The following is a 7,921-nucleotide window of genomic DNA, read 5'->3' as shown; positions in this document are numbered from 1 at the left end:
CAACTATAAATAATGAATACTACACAACTGGAAGGACTATGTTGGCATTGTTTACCACTCCATCTCCAGAGTCTACAAGTTAATTATATAATTGTTTCTCACAATTTACAGTATTGTCAGAGACATTCCAGTCAACTTCTCTAGATAATGCGTCTTTATTTCTAAACTGAGGAAATAGAAAGTGACATTTCTGTGATTAAGAAAATCTACTAGTTTTATATGAATCGTTTAGAGAATTGTGATAACCTAATATCCACGGTTCACTTTAGGAGAGCTATGGAAAAGAATGCTGCACAGCCAATTGGCATTGTGTTTAGCAAAAGATCCTTAAAAAGTAATGCATGAAGTAAACTTAGTGTGGTTATCATAAACTATAGAATGTGAACATCATTTTTAGTAATTCAATAAGTTAGCTGCCTTTCTCTGTGTTTACTGTAAGTTTAATAATCCGTTCTTCAAGAATATAGGAATATTGAGAATAATTCTGCTCTCTGTTCAAGAAAATATATAACAAATACATATAAATAATGCCAAATTCTAGTTTACATTATTTTACTTTATCTAAACCATATGACATGGATGTATACTTGCTTCAAAATAAAGTGCGTAATATATTTTTTAACTAGGGCTGATATACTTCAAATTTTAAAATTCCACTCCCGGGAAAAACATGCTATATGTGTTAAGTTTCCTTCTGTGCCTAGAGTTTATGATGTGAATTTGGAAGTGACTGTTAATTATTGATAATTTTTAAAAAAATAGATTAAATTTGGAATGTTTTTTCTTCCTTTTCCAGGAAAATAAGGAGGTATTTCTTTTCTTTAGCAAAATTATCTCTATCATTGGCTCTACCTCAGCTGTTTAGGTCTCTTCAGAGGATTTCAAAATAGTGGGTTTTTCTTTATACTCTATTTCATCTCATCACTTTTGATAATGATAATTATTACTATATTTTTTATTATAAAAAATGAACCAACCTCTGCTGAATGCTTTCTTTGTGCCAGACACTGTACTTAATATTGTTACTCATTGGCTTATTATTTAATGTCTATTCATACATTTCTCCATTCAACATTTACTGAGCTCCTACAGTGTTTTAGCACAAAAAAATTCTCTGTCTTCAAGATCCTTATGGTGCAGTGAAAGAATATTAACTAAACAGATAATATATGGTGTCCAGTAATGAAAAGACCTATGAAGGAAAAAAAAGGCAGGCTAAAAGATAGAGTGGCAGGGGCTGCTTTTTTTTTTTTTTTTTTGCGGTATGCGGGCCTCTCACTGCCGTGGCCTCTCCCATTGCGGAGCACAGGCTCCGGACGCGCAGGCTCAGCGGCCATGGCTCACGAACCCAGCCACTCCGCGGCACGTGGGATCTTCCCGGACCGGGCCACGAACCCGTGTCCTCTGCATCGGCAGACGGACTCTCAACCACTGCGCCACCAGGGAAGCCCTGCTTTTTTTAGTTGGCATGTTGAGCACAGACCTGAATGAAATGAGGAAGTAAAATATATGAATACCTGGGAAAAAGAGGGTTTCGGACATTGAGGCCAGTAGTTGTGAAGTCTGAAGAGAAAGTTCCGGAGAGTTGTGCATGGGAGAATAACATCATTTGGCTTATACTGATCAGTGGTGGTTAAGAGCACAGCTTCTAAGGTCAGACTAGACTCCTGAGTTTGGATATGTGCCAACAGACCCTGGCTACATGGTCATGGCAAGTTACCTTAGCTCTCTGGGCCTGTTTCCCCATTTATATAAAAAGGACCATACACATTCCTTTCTCGTAGTTTGGAAATAAGGATTAAGTGAGGAAATCCACATAGATTAGCAGAGTATGTGGCACATAGTGAGTGTCCGAGAAATGTCTGCTATTACTGTTATTGCATTAGTTTTCTTATTGTTGCAAGACAAGATTGTTTTCCTGCCTTAAGGTAGGGCTATAATCTATGGTTCCTACCTTATGGACAGAACTTCTAGAGCAACTGCACAGCTGAGTATATACTATCATACACCTGGGTCTACTGAGGTGAGGGCTCTCATTTGGGGGAACTCTACACTCTCTTTAATTGCTTTCCATCAAAGGAACAATAAACTGAGGATGATTAAATTAAGTGAACTGGAGAAAGGCCATTACTAATGTAAATCATTATAAAAGCTTCAGTAGGCAAAGAAGTAGAAAACCAGAGAATATAATGTAGTATATTTGGATGGTCTTCTGGTAGACAATTAAATTGCTAAAAGTAAAACAGTACCATTAATAATTGCACATTTTGTTTAGTATATAATTATTCACTGTGGCCTTGCTATTTATCTTCATTCACCTTGTACACAGTGCTTAAGGAAGGGAATACTTCTTTGTCTCTTTAAGATTAGAGTGCCAGATGAAAACATTCATCCCTCCATAAGAGGATAAGGAACACTTACCTCCCTGGAGATAACAAATATGGTGACTTATTACATGTCTAATATCTCAAGTGAAAAAGCTATTTCTGGACAGAAAATTTTGAAAAACAGTGGTGAATTATGGTAGATTATAATGGTTCTAAAACAGCCCAATTCTCTACTCAAAATGTCACAAATTAAGAAAAAAATAAAGACTATTCTTTAGCAAAATGCTTAAAGCCACTACCCAATAATTACTGTGTGACTACTTACCAAACATGTAATCATAGCCTCTGTTTATAGAGTTTCTTTCAGTTGCAAAGAACTTTCACGGTCACTACTTTTTCTGACTAATAGTAATAATACCTAAGATTTACTGAGAGTACTTCCTATGTGCCAGATACTTTCCATAAATTATCTCCTTTAATTCTCACAATAGCTCTGATGTGGATTCCATTATCCCATAATTTACAGATCAGAAACTGAGATTCAGAAATGCTAAGTAATTTGCTTAAGCTTTCACAAGCAAATCCAGTTTTACAAATCCAGTTCCCAAATCTTCTCCTTAAATATGACTCTACACAGTTTCTCTTACAAATTTAGCCTCTGGCAAGATAACAGGACAAGAATGATTGTTCTCTTAAAAAAACAAACAAACAAAAAACCTTTTAAGTAATTTTTAAAACAGCATCCAAGAAGTTAAGTAATTTGAACAAGATGGCATAGTCTATCAGAGGCAAGCAGGACAAAAATTTCATCTGAGAAGTATGAAGAGTCCTTGACTTCAATGAGTAATAGCCAGGTGTTGCCCTTTCATGCAGTCACAAAGCAGGAAATAAAAATAGAACAAGCTCAAGATTTTTGGATTTAGAAAATATTTCCCAACCAATTAAAGTTTCTATCTATATAAAGGTGGACTCAATTCCTACCTCAAAGCTAAATTAAGTTTACTTTGAGCTAATTTTTTTTCTGAAATTGTCATCTTGCTCATTCCTTCTAATTATTTTGGTCACAGCTCAAATATCATATTTTCTTTTTTTTTTTTATTTTTCTCCTTTCTCCATTCAGGGCCTTCAACTACACATCTATTAGGCTGTTTGAAGTTGTCCCACAGCTTACTGATGCACTTTGCTTTTTATTTTTTAAATTTCTTTTTTATCGATGTGTTTTATTTCAGATAGTTTGTACTGTGATGTCTTCAAGTTAACTAATCTTTCCTTCTGCAAAGTCTAAGCTGCCTAATCTGATTACTTTTTCACCTCAAAAATTGTAGTTTAATACTAGAGTTCAATTTGAGTCTTTTTATATCTTGTTTGCCTTTATTCAACCTTTTGAACATAAGGGAAATAGTTATAATAACTGCTTTAATGTCTTTGTCTGATTCAAATATCACATTTTCTGATAGATTTTCCCTGACCCCCTACATAAAGTAGCAACTCTCTTCCTTATCTCAATCATTCTCTGTTGTATAACTATCACACTTATACATTATCTGTTATACACTTATACATATACTGTTATGAGCACATATTTTATTTTCTTGTCATTATCTGTCTCCATTACTAGAATGTGAGTTAAATGACAGTGTTACTGAAACAGAAACAGAACTAAAACTGAGTTCCTCTGTCAAGTTTATGATTAACCTTTCAATCTAAAACTTTATTCCCTTGTTCCACACCCATTCCTCCTCAAGACTGAAGAACATCAAAGAAAAGAGGCGATTGAAACTGTGTAGGAGGTGAGTGGTGAGTGAGCAAGCGAGCGAAGGTTCATCTGCTGCTCCCCATCGCTCGCATTACCTCCTGAACCATCCCCATCCCAGTCCGTGGAAAAATTGTCTTCCATGAAATCGGTCCCTGGTGCCAAAAAGGGTTGGGGACTGCTGGTTTAAATGAGTACCTGGGCTCATAGCAGATACTCAATAATTATTTAGTGACTGAATGAATGAATGGATGGATGGATGCATTTGATACAAACAATGAGTTCTAAAAAACAATGTAGTCACCAATGTGTGTGCTTATGTATATATTATATGGATAGAAACAGATACAGACACATACGCACACACACTCACACACACACTACATTTTTAAATCTGCAGCTCTGTTTTGAACTCTAGATCTTTAATTAGTAATCAGATCACCAACCAATTGATAACACTTGGAAAGAGGCCTAATGAAAATATAAATTCAAAGTTGTCTTTAATGAAGGACAAAAAGTCAAGAGAGGAATAAAAATCTGTCCTTCAGACTTCATTAGGAAGCATCTCAAGCCCATCAGATTCATAAGTACTTCAGTGTTTAAGTTTGGGAAGCAATGCAAGAAGATTCAAAAAACAATGAAATGACTGGAAAGCATTCAATGAAATAGTCAGGTTAAAGGTTAGAGTTTAAAAGAATCCTCAAGGTACCTTAGAAATCATTTAAACAAAAGAATATAGATCTGTCACTGAATCAGGGTATTCAAATATTTTTGTTGCTTTCCTGTTTAAATCAAAACAGGCAATTATATATGTTCAAATAAAAAAATAAGTGACTTAAAAGCTGTATGTCTGAGTGAATAACAGACACACCAATTAAATGTAATTATGAAGCTTAGTTAACTCACATCCTCAACAAACAAAATCTCTAGTTAGGCATGTGACACAATTCTATCTTTGCATATTACCCATTAGTGGTTCTAAGAGGATTTGAGTCAAGTTTTGAAAAAGCTTCATGAAACTGCTTTTTATTGCTATCCTTGATCTCCTGGGCTTAAGCTTTCTTGCTATTAATCTACAAATTGCAGATACTGATAAAAGTGTGCATATGAACTGAGATACCAGTTTTGAAAGGAAGCAATATAATTCTATAGGCTCCATTACAAAATAACTGGATCTGGAATTGGGTGCAGCGAAAGTTTTCTGAGGAAATGACTCCAAATTTGATCTTAAGTATGAAAAAAAGTTTGTTGTGATAAACAGGACAGGAGGGAAGTGGAAGCAGGCAAAATAGCATGACAAAGATTCCTAAGTTGCAGACAACATGGAGCTCAATGGAAATTGAAAAGCCCAGCTGGCCAGAGCTGAGAGGCTGAAGTAGCAAGAAGTGCTACATAATGTAGATGTAAAGGGCAAAATCATGTTGGCCCTTGTAATATTGGTTAAGGATTTTCTGCTTTTCTTTTGTAATAAGAGGCATTGAAAAAAAAATTTTTTTTCTATTCACAAAGAAAAAGCTCCAGTCCATCTTTTAATTTTTTTGAAAAATTCCTGACATTACAGAACTAAACTGAAATGTATTAATATTCCACTCTTACATTTCCATGACAAACAAAAAAATTTCATGAGCCAAAAAAACCCCCCAAAAAACAAAACAAAACAAAAACAAAACAGGGAGAAGCTTATAAAACTAAATATGGATTTCAGCATTAACAGCTGAACAGAGAAAGGAATTAAAACGCTTTAATTAAAAAATCACGAGTGGACGATAAAGTGTGTAGAAACTGAAAATTTACAAACTATTTAAAACCTGGAATCACTGACTGTTCAGAAACTACACAGATGGATCATGGGTGGTGGTGAACAGCAGAAAGGGATTATGGATTAGTCTGCATTGTTCTAGCTGCTCCCCATGCCACCCGTCTCCGAGGAAAGCCTGACATTGATTAGATATTGAGCCAGGCTAATGCTGGCAGCAGGTCCAGTGATAGTAATCTGCCTATCAGTAGATCCTTCCACTGGGTTCGCAATTTTGATCTGTGCCCCAGACATCTGACGATCTCATTGATTTTGGCGCCTTGACGCCCGAGTACACAGCCAATCAAATTGTTTGGAATGGTGAGTTCATGAGAAGTAGTCTGAGCAGATGCATCCAAACCTGCACTGAATGCGGTCTTGCCATGCATCATGGGAAAATGAGACTGTTGCATTGCCAACTGGTGCAGCTTGGTCAAATCTGGCTGTGGAATGGCATACTGTCCTTGAATGGTATAGGCCTCTAGAGGTGGTCCCTCCAGGTCAGGGTTGAGGCACATGGACGGGGTGGTGTGGGGAAAGCTTGCACTGTTGCTGCCTGTGCTGTACCTGTCCTGACCACCTGCAAAGATGACTGGAGAACTGGACGGCTTGGGCTGGTACGGGATGGTCACGCCCTTCGGGGGGGACTGGGAGAGAGTGTCCAACATGACCACGCAGATCTGTTTCACACACTCAATGATGGACTGCAGAATGCCAGCAATAGTGATGGCCCCTCAGTTGAGTTGGGGAGCATATCCCCTGCCACCTGGACCTGAGCCCCTGTACTCTCACGTATTTCCTTGATCTTGCAACCACCTTTCCCAATGAGAGAGCCACACTGACTAGCAGGGACCACCAGCCTCAGGGTGACTGGGGGTCTACTGGCAGCTGTGCTATTGGTCATAGAGCTGCTGATGTCCTCTTCCATAGCAAAGGCTTTGAAGATGGCATTAGTGGGTCCAACCAAAGTGATAATCCTCTCAGGACAATTCCCTTCTGAGATGTTGATACATGCACCACTGTCCTCATGCATCTTCTTAACTGATTCTCCTTTCTTTCCAATGATACTGCCAACTTCCTTTCCATGCATAAGTAGCTGGATGGTGAGAGTGACATTTAATCCACCTTCAATCACACCGGTGTCCATGTCGAGCAGTGTTCTGAGGAGCTGGACTCTGAGTGGTCAAGTCTTTGGTCACTGGTGGGGGTGAAAGCCAAAAACTGCAGGCGCGAGGCGACTGAGGGGAAAAGGAGAGCGGGCGGGAAGGGGAAGGTTGGGAGGCTGGGGCGGAACAATAGGGGTGGGCGGGAAGGTGAGGGGGCCCCCCCCGCGGGCGGGCCGGCAGCAGAGGACGCAGGCTGCAGCTGCTCCGGCTGCTGCCTCTGCTGGTCTGGGCGCATTGAAAATTTTTAATGTGTGTCTTTGTGTGTGCATGAGGACAAAGAAGGTAATGTGTTAAGTCTGGGAAGTAGGCATCGATGGAGGAGAATCAGTTTCATCAGGTAAATTATGATTTTGGGGTGATATCAGGAGCAACAATGTAAGAAGACATGCCTTAACTCTTAATCACTTCCCTTTAAATCCTCCACTACAACACCAATTTCTAGTTTGTACTCAGTGGCTTCTTTAACCTGAGGAATTAATTTTCTAGTATGTGTAGCACTGGTCATTTCACTGTTGTTTCTCTCGGTGATTTAGATTGGACTAAAACCATTCTAAAGTCAAATAATGAATGGAGTTAAAACCTGCTGGTTGTCTACCCAGCACCGCCCCCCCCATTCTCTTTTCTTGGAGACGTACGAGTACTAGCCATCCCTGCCTCATATAGCTAATGACCTCAGGGGAATATGGACAATCAGCCATTATAATGTTGTGAGGTCCAGTGTAAAATGAAAACGCAGGTCCCTTGTTTAAAAATTATTAAGACTTTCAAGATGATACTAGCAGTATACTAAACTAAGAATGGAACTCTTCCAAGCCCAGGTTCTTGTGCTACTGCATAGACTGCATGACTACAAGATTGGCCTTGGAAATTTGTCCCGTTG

The 7,921-nt window shown here is 38.5% G+C and overlaps 1 pseudogene; it reads right to left on the bottom strand.

The window, feature by feature from the left end:
• Positions 1-5,596: 5,596 nt before the first annotated feature.
• Positions 5,597-7,142, bottom strand: LOC111185501 (poly(rC)-binding protein 2 pseudogene; annotated as a pseudogene).
• Positions 7,143-7,921: the final 779 nt, after the last annotated feature.

The sequence above is a fragment of the Delphinapterus leucas genome, chromosome 3 (genome assembly GCF_059928025.1).
Source record: "Delphinapterus leucas isolate spDelLeu-1000000601 "Yukka" chromosome 3, BTC_Dleu_Yukka2, whole genome shotgun sequence".
Taxonomy (NCBI): Eukaryota; Metazoa; Chordata; class Mammalia; order Artiodactyla; family Monodontidae; genus Delphinapterus; species Delphinapterus leucas.
This window is presented reverse-complemented; position numbering and strand designations above follow the sequence as displayed.